Below are 13,456 nucleotides of genomic sequence, written 5' to 3'. Positions count from 1 at the left end.
TACGTGTCTGTGAATAAAAAATGATTGTTATGAATGTGCTAACTGATTTATGCGATCTTTATACCTGCAATTAAGTCTTGGATAAGCGGGTGTTTATTTTTTTTAATCTAATTTCGCAGTAATTTTAAACTAATAGTTCGTTATTGGTTAATGACTCACTTAATACCTAATAATTTACTAGCTTTTGCCCGCGGCTTCACCCGCGTGAAATTTAGTTTGTCACAGATCGTCATAGTTTATAGCCTATATGTTATTTTGGGTTATCTATACTTATAATAAATCTGTAGAGAGGTCAATTCTGTAAATTAAATATATTTTCAAAATAACTATCAGGGGGTGATTAGTGATCAATACTGATGCCAAAAATGCAATCAGTAAAATTTTTGTCTGTCTGTCTGTCTGTATGTTCCTTATAGAAACAAAAACTACTCGACGGATTTTAACGAAACTTGGTACAATTATTCTTCATACTCCTGGGCAGGTTATAGGATACTTAGGAATTCCCACGGGAATGGGAATTAGCGGGAAAATCGTTTTGTATGAAAAATCTAAACCGCTTAAGTTAGACGCTTGAAATTTGGCATGCAGGTACCTTAGTAAACTTGAAGCTTAGTTACAAAAGGATATTGCAAAATTCCCACGGGAACGGGAGTTAGCGGAAAAAAACATTTGTATGAAAAAATCTAAACCGCGTAAGATAGATGAAGGGGGTAAAACGGGATCCACGCGTACGAAGTCGCGGGCGGCCGCTAGTAAACAATAATACTGTAAAGTTTCATAAAAATCCGTTCAGTAGTTTTTGTGTGAAAGAGTAACAAACATCCAGACATCCTGACATCCAGACATCCAAACTTTCGCATTTATAATATTAAGTAGGAAGTAGGATTAATTATAAAGAACTCAGTACCAATTAGTTACGCAATCGATTGTACAATTCAAATTACATACATTGACAGCGCATAATACATTTGTATTAAATACTAGGTAAGTCTAGCATTAGTCTAAAATGCAATGAAGCGTGCTATGTGCGGAATATTGATTAAAAGAAAAATGAGGAGATCCGAAGGAAATCTAAAGGGAATAAACATTCTATAAATTCAACAAATACCTACATTGACTTTAGTAATCGATTACATTAACTGAAGAAAGAGTCATTTCATCATGAATATAAGCAAATGTCAACGGACTTTGCGGAACTAATGCACAAGTCACGCTCGCGCTTGACCGCGAGACACGCAAAACGCAATGCATTACACAAAAACTTACTTCTTTTCATTCGATTAACCAAGAGACACAAAGTAAGTTATTAATAGCGATTAGGTACTTTGATGAGCAAAACTAGTCAATTCTGATCCCACTAAAAACATTTGTTATTAAAATGTTGGCAAGACGATACCATAATGGCTAGCATTGAGAAAAAGAAATATCAGATCTTAAGTAAACTGTAAAACCTAGCATTTTTCAAACTCTACACTTAGGCGTGTAGAGTCTACGCCTTAATCAAAAATTTCTTGATTTCGGTATTTGTAAGAAAATTGTATTTGTTTAATTGTGAGAATTCATTAATTTTGTTTACTGAGAATGTGCGAGACAAACACCCAACGGAGTTGCCGAAATGTGCGGTTACAAGAGTGTACGACGCGTGAAGGTGATAAACAGATTTACACCTCGCGATTTAGAACTACAGTGATTTAAATTCACCACAATTAATTAAATGTTTTAATACAATAAATTAGGTCTTTTATTAGAAACACTTTCTTAACCATAACTCGTCTGCAATTGGAAGTGAGCTTCACAACGAATTTTTAACCACAAATATTTTTCAAAACGTGTTTACTTGTAAGTTCATCGATTTTAGGAGACTCCTACAATAATTGGATTTTTTTTATTACTGTTTCTAACTATTTGTTTTCTCACATTATGTATGAATGTATGAAATACGTAATTAATTACAAATGATAAATATTTCCAAAATTGCCTAAATATTAAGACTTTGCTAGTACCCCAAAGAAGCAAGACAATCGATCATAAAAAAATACTTTGCAGAGATTAATTCAATAATAATGCAAAAAACTAGTAGAGTATTATCGTGTAAATCCATTTACAGTAGACGGAGACCTGGCGCGGCACGCAAGCTTACCTCAATATAATGCAAGATTTCATAATATCTACGTATACAGACATTACGAGATTTTGCGTATACATGTTTGCTTATTCAAATATCTGTCTGTGTATTTTACATATCGACATTGATATTACGATAATAATATCTAAATACAAAAACAAATATTGCAGCTTTAGAAATTAATGTAGAGTCGATTGAGATCTAAAAAATAAGTTTTAAACAAACTTTTAAATGAGATTCAATACTGGGCGTACTAACTGAACTTCTAACAAAGAACAAAGGTTTCTTTTTCTTCGATATTAGGTTACTCCGACACTATTGACTATTGACTACTCAAAAACGCATTGGTTGACTTAAGTCAAGACTTAGTTCACCCAGTGTCTAAGTAGCTCACATGGAAGAGCAGTCGCCCGGCAAGCGAAAGGTCGTGGGTTCGATTCCCGTCTTAGGCAGTTAGATTTTTTCAAGTTATTAACAATAATACTGTAAAGTTTCAACAAAATCCGTTCAGTAGTTTTCGCGTGAAAGAGTAACAAACATCCAGACATCATGACATCTAGACATCCAAACTTTCGCCTTTATAATATTAGTAGGATAGTAGGATAAAGTCAAGTCTAAATTAAATGGTGTCGGGTAACGCAATGTCGAAGTAGCGTTGGTCGGAGTTAAGTTTTGGAACCTCAATATTGAACTGACACTGACATACACACAAAGCTCTGGGATGGAGTGAAAGGAATGATGTTCCAGGCACAAAGTGGCAATAAGCGGCGTCAGGGCGGCGGGCGCCTGGTGGCGAGAGGTGCCAAATGCCGAAGGACATTTTAAAAGTTTGGTCAAAATGGCCGATCAATACTAACTAAAATGGCGTCCAGACAATCTTGATCTAGTGCTAAGTTAATAGATAACGGGACTATTCCCACTGCTGCAACTCCTGTGCAGACAGGATCTACAGCTTGGATGACCCACGCTGAACTGTCCCAACCGCCTATAAAAACCCAACCAGTGAAAGTCAAGTTTGTCCCGGGGGAAAGTTAAACTGTCACTGGACCCGCAACGAAATTAGTCAGGAGAACATGGGAGGAGTTCGAAGTTAAAGTTCATCTATCTCTGAACTTGGATTGTGCCATGTAATTTCGACAAATATAGAGCTACTTAGCGAAGTCGCTTATTCGCGAATTGAAAGTAACGAATGTTGTCTAGCTAGAACTAATCCCAGGCCTAGGGCCGGCTCTAAAGGCATATACCTAGTTGATGAATCTAAATAAAAAACCTTATATTAAATACAAGCATTTTAACTTTTACCTTCGTCATTGAAGCACGACAGAACTAACAGATCAGCTGGTCTTATTATCACAACTTTTACTCCGGTTTACAAAATCTAGTATGTTTTGTAACACTATCGTATTTACTACGGACGGACTTGCGTCCAATTTGGAAGCGTTTTTTAATTTTTTCACAGTCTAGTTTCTAGCCTTGGAATACAAAATCTGGTTTGATTTCCTATATTCGGAATTTCGAGTTTATTAGTCACCACATAAAATGTAAGTGTAGGTACTTTGTCTGCGTTAGTTTTAGCGACTTCTTTGTCTTAGGCTTAGGCTACATTAGCTAGCTTTAGCAGGAAACGTTCTATTAAAAGTTCACGTGCTGCTGTACAGCCATATGAAGTTAATGTGTACGTTCATCAAGCTCTGTACAATTTTATGCTTGAATCAATAATAATTTCAAGCCTGTTATTCATTTAGGCTTTTTCAGGGCATTTATAGACACAGTGCAATAAGTACAGTGCCTTACCGCTACTTCAGGACAAAATATCGACTGGAGCTGAGAAGTGGTGCATGTAACTCAATCCAAACATTGAAGTTACAACATCCAGAGTAGAGTCAATGGCCACAATAGTCATTTATACAACAGAGTTCTAATATTTCCAATAAAACCCATCATCATCATCATCATTTCACCATAGGACGTCCACTGCTGAACATGAGAGCCAAGCAAGGACCTGTTTATCACCAGGACCTCACGAGTAGTCGCAGTAACTGGACCGCGCTGCGCGAGTTCGCGCACTCCTGGCACACAATCAGGCGAAATTATGAGAAGAAGTTGACATTTATCAACGATAGCAGCCCGACGCGAAGTACCGTATTTGTGGTGTCAAGCCCCAGAAGGGGGAGAATTGACTATGAGAAGGGACATGGATCAGAGAAATTTGTAGGGTAAAAAAGGTAGCAAAGCACCCGGGGAAAAGAGTCCAGAGCAAGTACCCGCGCGCTCTCCCGAGATTCGGTTCGTACGCCGTGAGGCAGGAAGAACCATGGGTGGTGGTGGGTTATGCTGAACATAAGCCTCCCCCAATGATTTTCCACAATGGCCGGTTGGTGGCGGCCTGCATCCAGCTCCTTCTTGCTACATTTATGAGGTTGTCGGTCCACTTTGTGCTGCGCTATCTAGTACGTGGCCTCCACTCCAGAACCTTGTTGTGCGTGTGAGTTTCAATAATTCCAATAAAACCTTTTAACGTTGGTAAAATAATATAGACCAGCGCTAAGCAGAAGCAAAGCAAGAAACTTTAACATTAGTACAGTGACTGCACTGCAGGTACTTATTCTTGGCAACTTCTAACTTAGCGCCGGCAGTGTGTCCCCAGTCCAACAGCCAAGCTGCCAGCAAAGGATATCCCCCGACGAACCAGTCGTCAGTCGTCAGTCGCCCGACAGTATCGCGACCATCGACCGATATAATCGGCCGTCGACAGCGATCTAGTGAAATGTCTTGCAACACCGACCTTGCATTTTTGGCCGCAAATGCAAGTGACAGTGCACTGATTATCGGTATCTTCAATTTTGCAAGGATTAATGAACCTGTATTTAGATCATGAAAGATTCTGATTCAGATTTCAGATTGGGAGTCAGACATCTTGATCAGCACTCGCAATATAAAAACATGTCAACCATATCTCGCGCCTCTCACGGCGCCCGCGAACGAGTCTCCAGCTGCGAGGAGCTAGACAGGCTCATGGAGCGCCACAGCACAGTCATCCCAGTGCCCCAGGAGCACGTCCCGAAACGTGCAGGCCGTGCAGCCGAGCCTGCGGCGCGCGTTGCAAGTGCTGACGCTTCCATCCCGAAACCAGGGGCATCCAAAACGCAGCGGACATGCAGATCGAAGTAGTGTTGTCATGGTGTTTCAGTGTATTTTCACACAACTGTTTAAATTTTGTACTTCGCCTCCCATTTGCAACTCCAGTTGTGGGTACTCAGTTACAGTTTGTGCCTGTTTTTAACCGTCACTATTTTAATCCTTTTTTATTTTCAATTCAAGGTATTTTCACTGTTCAATAACTTTTTGTTTTCTTTCCGGTATTCCGGTGTTGTTCTGACATCTGTCTGACACTTCACCACAACTGACAGATGTGTCACGTCAGAAGGGAGGCAAAGGCATTTGTACATATTCTGTATAGACAAAATAAGTCTTCTCTTATGTAACGTTGTAATAACGGTATTTCGATAACGGTATTTATTTACGTCATCACATAAATAATTTTCTTTTTGTTCTAGTAATCTAGCCTCAATAATTTAGCTGTACCTGTATTTTGTTATGCTTTTCCAGCAGTTAACGTTAGTTATTTTATAAAGCAAATTTTCTTGTTTCTTTTTTTGTAAAAATAATCTTATTGTGAACCACTGTGAACAGTCAACCGGCAGGTCATGCGCAGCTATTAGTTGTAATAGGTTTAACTTCATGTAACTTGACTGGATAGTATAGTATTTTTTTTTTAATTATTTGATATTATTTATTGTTATTATATATATTAGTACACAACCATGTCAGATGATGATGAATCATTCGTCTCCGCTAGTGACCACTCCTCCTCTTTTTACTCTCTGCACTCTTCTAACTGCTCGTCTTCTCTTCACAATTCTCTTCTCCTAGAACTTCAAAACTGCGACAACCTTCTCAATATCTGCCATATAAACGCACAAAGCATACCCCAACATCATTCCGAACTTCTTAACACTTTCTCTACGGATATAATCCACGCGTTGCTGGTCTCCGAGAGTTGGTTGAACCCAAATCTGAACTCAACATCATACTCACTCCCAGGTTTTGTCCTGATTCGGAACGATAGACTCGGGAAAAGAGGCGGCGGTGTCGCCATCTACCTTCGAGGCGATATTCCCTTTAAAATCATTCATACTACTCCCGGTGATTACTCTAACTCTATTGAATATATGTTTCTCGAGGTGCTCGTAAAGGGCGCTAAGGCTGTACTGGGAGTCGTATATTGCCCGCCTTCTGTCCACTACTTCCCCAAACTGGAGTCTGTGCTGGAATTAATATGTTCGGAGTATGCGCATGTTATAGTCATGGGTGATTTTAACACTGATTTGCTCAAGCCAACTCCACAGACTGGTAAGCTTCTGTCCATCCTTGAATCTGTCAATTTGTCTAACTTACCGCTGGAGCCTACTCATCACAACATTGAGACTGATGACACTTGGTTAGATCTGATCCTCGTTTCTTCTCCTGAGCTCGCATCCAGACATGGGCAATTGCTCGCGCCGGGTTTTTCACGGCACGATCTCATTTTTCTCTGTTATAAGCTCCGACCGCCCAAACATAAACCCGAGACCGTCTTCCTTCGAAGCCTTGCCAGGATCGATCAAGCGAAGCTCCAACTCGACTTATCGTCACTTGATTATAGTCCTATTGCTCGTGCTGATGATATTGATAGTAAAGTCAGTATTCTTAATGGCCTAATACTGCAGCTGTTTGACGTGCATGCCCCGCTGCGATCCGTTCGCGTTAAACGCCCACCGGCCCCTTGGATTACTAGCGCAGTGCGTGCGGCAATGGCGAAACGTGATCGGGCATTCCGCAGCTTTAAGGATAATCGATCTAGTGATAGGTGGAGCGCGTACAAACGTGCCAGGAACCGTTGCAACAACTTAACTAGAGCAGCGAAACGCCGTTATTTCCATGATAACGTGCTCTCCTCTTCTAGTTCTGACGTCTGGAAATTTTTAAAATCACTTGGTCTTGGCAAGGCATCTTGTATTACTCCTTCCTCAACTTTCACTCCCAACGAGCTGAATATACACTTCTCCTCGGCCACTCTTTTGGACGTCACTACTAAGCTCTCTACGATCTCCTATTTAAACTCTCTTCCTATTTCCACACATAGCTCCTTTTCATTCTCCCCTGTCACCGTTGATGAGACCAAAAAGATCATCCTCTCTATTAAATCGAAAGCTGTAGGCCCGGATGAGGTTAGTAGAGCGATGATACTCATGATCCTGGATAACTTACTTCCTGTCATCACCCATGTCATTAACTCCTCCTTTGACAGTGGGTGTTTCCCTTCCGCTTGGCGTCTGGCTCATGTCATTCCGTTGCCCAAACTCTCCAACCCTACCACCTTAAACCAATTTCGTCCTATCTCCATTCTACCCTTTCTTTCTAAAGTTCTTGAAGCGGCAGCTCACAAACAATTTTCAAAATTTGTACTCGAAAACCGTCTCCTTAGCCAATTTCAGTCTGGCTTCCGCCCAGGACATAGCACTACAACTGCACTCCTAAAAATAGTGGATGATGTCAGGGCTGGCATGGAGGAGTCACGGGTTACTGTACTAGTCTTAATAGACTTCTCAAACGCTTTCAACACTGTGGACCATGACATCCTTCTTGCCATTCTATCCCACCTTGGAGTCTCTCCATCGGCTGCGGAATGGTTCTCATCTTATCTCTGCGGTCGGAGACAGGCGGTGCGAGTCGGTCGAACATGCTCGGAATGGAGAGATCTTGCAACCGGCGTGCCTCAAGGAGGTATACTCTCACCCATCCTTTTTTCTGTCTTCATTAACATCCTAACTTCTCACCTTTCTTCATCCTTTCATCTCTACGCTGACGACCTCCAACTCTACGTACAAGCTGACCCCTCTAATATTTCTGATGCAGTCTCGCAGCTAAATTCAGACCTTCGCAGTATTGCAGATTGGTCGGGTAGGTTCGGAGTAAGGGTCAATCCTGGCAAGTGTCAGGCGATAGTGCTGGGGGGCTCTAGGCAACTGGCTAAATTGGATCTGGGATCGGCTCCTAGTGTTGTCTTTGACGGAGTTGTTGTCAACTATTCTCCGTGTGTGAAAAATCTTGGACTCGTCATTGATAGCACTCTGAGTTGGTCTCAGCATGTCAAGGAAACCAGCAGAAAGGTGATTGGTACACTGCGGGCACTGTACCGCTTCAAAAATTTTCTACCCTCCAGCACAAAGACCTTGCTTGTGCGGTCCCTGATCCTGCCTATCATTGATTATGGTGACATATGTTGTACGGACATCTCACAGGAACTCCTGAACAAGTTGGACCGCCTCCTGAACAACTGCATCAGATTTATTTTCGGCCTCCGCAAGTTTGACCACATCTCGTCTTTTCGCTCACAGCTTGGATGGCTTCCCATTAGACAGCGTAGAAACATTCGTTCTCTCTGTATGCTTCACTCAATTCTCTTCAATCCTGACTCTCCACCTTATCTAAAAGAGAGGTTCCAGTACCTTCATTCTACTCACAACAGAAATCTTCGCTCTAGTCAGACTCTTCAGCTTGTCACCCCTCGCCACACCTCCGGCTTCATGTCTGACTCCTTCTCAGTCTCAGCAGTACGGCTCTGGAACGGCCTTCCGGCGAATTTGCGAAAAGCAACCTCCAAATTTACTTTTAAAAAGTAAAAGACTAAAACTTTTTTCTTATCTCTGACATGTGTTTTGTGTACGCCAATATTATTATTATGTTTATGTATCTAGATGTATGTCTATTATATTAATATGTATTCTTATGTTATTTATTTTATCTAATGCTATGTAAGTATATTAATTAAACGTCATATTTATTGCACCGCCTTAGTCTCTCTACTCGACCTGTGGTTGACTGGCAGATAATGCCACCTGGCATTAAGTCCGCCACTGTACAATTGTATGTGCAAAAGTGTAAATAAATAAATAAATATCTCACTACAGCAATAATATAGAGTCAGATCTACTTCACCATGAGGGCATTTAGTCTCCAATTTCCCAGAAGGAAATTAAGGATTTATCCTACACTCCCCATAGTCCCCATCCTGGCCAGGCGGGTTGAAGAGGCCTGATGTTCAAATGGAGGCTGCGTACCGGAAAACGCCGCGTGAGACGTCCACTCACAAGGTGGACCGACGACATCATAAAGGTAGCAGGAAAGCGCTGGACGCAGGCCGCTACCAACCGGGTAATATGGAAAGCATTGGGGGAGGCCTATGTTCAGCAGTGGACGTCCTATGGCTGAGATGATGATGATGACGATGATGTTCAAATATAATATCTTCCTTAATCGCTTCTTATGACAGATCCACTTACTGGTTATAAAAGAAACCTAAAGCTTGGGATCCAATATTAATAACATTGTAAATTAAGTTACACGTTTGTAAAACTTATCACATAAGAACTAGACTCGTATGATGAAGTTGTACAAGCGTGTAACTTAAGTTACAATATTATTCATATTGGGTGTTATCATCCAAATATTACAACAAAAGCAAAATTTACAAAACACACAGTCTCCAACATTTAGCGTGATTTCACAAACATTATACCTGAGACTTGGTTATTCATAGTTTTCATAACATATCCCAAAACGATGTTTTAGTTCAATCTACACCTACTGAAATATTATGAAATGCTGAAACCTAGGTTGATATTTGAAAGCGTGCGATGTTGATAGTTGATAGCCGATAGGCAAGCGTAGAGTCTCAGTGTTTACAGAGACTCTCTCGACTCAGACAAAATTAAATCTAGAGTTCGATTCCCAGATGAGACACGGTGTAAAACAACATTCAGTTAAAGACATTGCAGGCTTGAACTTTGAACTTAAGAAGCAAAGAAAGTTCTTTTCAGCTATGTCAATGTAGCTTTTAAGCTTACCTAGGTATATTAAAAGCTAACTTTACTTTTGAGAATAGGTACATCGTGAATTTTTATGCTCCCGTAATAATATTTGCAGAGATTACACTACTTTAGGAATACAAGGGTTTAATAAATAATTTGGTATGTCAAGTTCATACGTTGGATAGTTTCTGTAGTATCTAGGCCTACTCAGCGTTACAAAAGTATACAGTATCTTTTTTGTAATGCAAAAAACTTGCATAATTAGGTTCCAAGTTAGCAACTCATCCGACAAGTAAATGTGAAAGTACTTACACGATGTAAGCCTCTATCTTGATAAAAAAACACAATTACACTGTGCATCTTGCTGTCCAACGTAATTTGTTTAGAGCCACAAAAAATGCGTGTGACATAAACTTTTGAATTGACTATTACTCAAGTTATCAGATTGACTCTCCATAACTTACTAGCTTTGTGTGAGGAAATGATTGTCATGAAATAATGGCTACTAAGGTTTAAAGTCTCAAATAATTAAAGTAACAAAAAACTATTTTCAGTTTTCAGTATTCAGTGTACGTTTTTTGTTCATGTTACCACATTTATAGGGTTCTTTTTGTACATTTTGACTATTTTGGCTACGAAAAATTATAATCTATTTTTGAACAAAACAGATCGTGACTCGTGAGGGGCAGTGTTCGTTTCAAATATGCATTGCTGACTAAGCTTATGAGTATTACGACTTTTGAGTCATGCTTAAAGTCAAAGTCAGTAAAGTACGTGATGTGTTAAAAACATGTTGTTTTCAACCATAATTTATGATAAGTACCTGCATAATAAGAAGCTGTAAACATTTACTAATACGATATTGAAAAACAATAATTTACGAATAAATTCAAAGACAACAACATGCATTTACTAAATACGATTAGAAGGCTGATCTTAAAATAGAGACCACGCGACAGATTGAGCTTAAATTGTTTGCCCCTGATTTTGAATTTAAATTAATTATTAAAATATAACAAAATATACCTAATATTTAATAACCTACAGTTGATGACCGATTATTATAGACAGTAGGCAATATTTGCACTCTTTAGCTGACTTAGTTTCTTCCGCCACTTCTTCTCAGCACCAGGTCATAATTATAATGTTCCAAAGTGATGGTAGAGCAAGCTATATTTGGGACGTCTACAGGGTGTTAGGTAAATGGGTATATGAGCCGACACTAGCCCATGTTAACATGGTCATATAAATGGTATGGTGAAGTCAGAAAATTGATATCTTCATCCGATTTGTATGAAAATTTAAATAATTAAATTATTTAAATTTTCATACAAATCGGATTTTATAAAATTTATTTTGTATGAAATTTAAAAAAAATAAAATGAAGATATCAATTTTCTGACTTCACCATACCATTTATATGACCATGTTAACATGGGCTAGTGTTGGCTCATATACCCATTTACCTAACACCCTGTATAAGCACTCTGGAAAGGGCCTAAGTACTGAATCATCAATATCATCATTTCAGCCATAGGACGTCCACTACTGAACATAGGCCCTCCCCCAATGATTTCTACAAAGGCCGGTTGTTAGCGGCCTGCATCCAGCGCCTTCCTGCTACTTTTATGAATGAATAATCGATTTGATTTGATTTAAATTGAATATAGGCAATAATTAGGTTCCTATTGGCACCCTTTAGCTAAGGAACCTTTAAAAGTCTTGCCAACTTGCTAATTAAGCTCAGCCTCCCTCACCTACTTACTGGACCCGCGTGTCATCCTGACGTTACGTAAGCTTATCGCGAGCGAAGTTCAAAGATCGAAAAGCTCTCTGCCTTGTTTGCGAACTTTCGACGTAACTGCTGGTTACGGTACGTACACAAAGGAGTTGAGCAATGTAATACACCTGTTTCGTTTTTATTATCGCGACAATAGTCACAGTCCTAGTGAAAAACTTGATGAGCCGCCTGGCTAAGATGGCTCAATTAGAGACATTTGGCTTACGTATGCCCTCCAAAGAGTCCAAAGCAATTATGATTTATTTTTCAGACAACGTTCATTCAAGCCTTCAATCGAAAGCAGACTGGGAATCAATACATAAAGTGATTTGACACTACATTTGTCTATCTGGGAATCAAACCTAAAAGCTCAAAATCGAGAATCTGGTCATTTATTTACGGAATTTATGGAGGTAGATAATCATCAAGTAGGTAAAGCTAAGTAATTAATTACAGGATTTGACTACTACTATTTTGCCTGGCCCATTCCTATTTTAATGGGGGTCGGCCCTCCGCGTCATGCGTCTCCAGGCGGCTCGGTCCTGGGTTGTCTTACTGTTAACTTGGCACTAATTACAGGATTTGACTGTCATTGTTTTTTTATTAACCGTCTAAACTTCAATAAACAAACCTGAAAGAAGAATTTGTTTTTTTTTTTAATATCATCCAATTTCTTGTTGTTTTTGAAGTTACCTATAATTTTATTGACCTCACAAAATTCTGTTTCAAAATTGTGACCTCCATTACCGTAATCCTGTGGTAGCCAGCTGCTAATCTGGACCTTGTATGGGATTGTGCGGATAATCGCATATTAGTTATACTAAATGCCTATTGAATGTATGGATGGAATAACGAAATGAGCCGTTATGAGGATTAGCGAAATAAAAATATTTTTTTAAAAGCAAGAAAACAAACATTGTGACTGCCTTTGCACTAAAATGAGTGCATGTCGTAGAAATAAACTTTCATAATAAACTAGTATACTACGGCTTCGATCGTAACGCTTTTGGCACATTTGGTCTGACGAAGTATGAATAACGTTGACAACAAAACACGATCGCAAAATCTAAATGTTTGAGACTTTAAAAGCAAAATATTAAAACATCTCAAAATTGAGAAATTATGCTAAATTAATTCAAGTAACCTAGTTAATCGTGATAAGAAATCCCATTTCATGTTATGTTTTGATAAAAAATAAAAAAAAATTGATCGGGAAAAGCGCGCTGCGCCTGAAAATCTTTCTGTGACAGACTTTTTTCACGCGGACGAATTCACGGACTAAAGCTAGTCTCAAACACTAATCCATATTACTATTACTACACTATCGCAATATTTAGTAAAACTGGACATCAACATTCCCAATAGACATTGCAGATTGCTACATGATTTTAAAAGGTTTGGACTATACAAGGACTGAGGATTTATTTGCTATTCTTAAATAATTAATATATACATAATGATATACATAATATACACAATATATATAATATACATAATATAGTCATATATTTATTTATAAAATATATATTATTATACAAATTTACCGCATACATAATTATGCAATAAGTATAAAAAAAAAAAAAAAAAATCCTATATAATTATTATTTATAAACATAATAAAATATGAGTATATATCAT

Source organism: Ostrinia nubilalis, chromosome 17 (genome assembly GCF_963855985.1).
Source record: "Ostrinia nubilalis chromosome 17, ilOstNubi1.1, whole genome shotgun sequence".
NCBI classification, from domain to species: domain Eukaryota; kingdom Metazoa; phylum Arthropoda; class Insecta; order Lepidoptera; family Crambidae; genus Ostrinia; species Ostrinia nubilalis.
Note: the sequence above shows the minus strand (reverse complement) of the source record.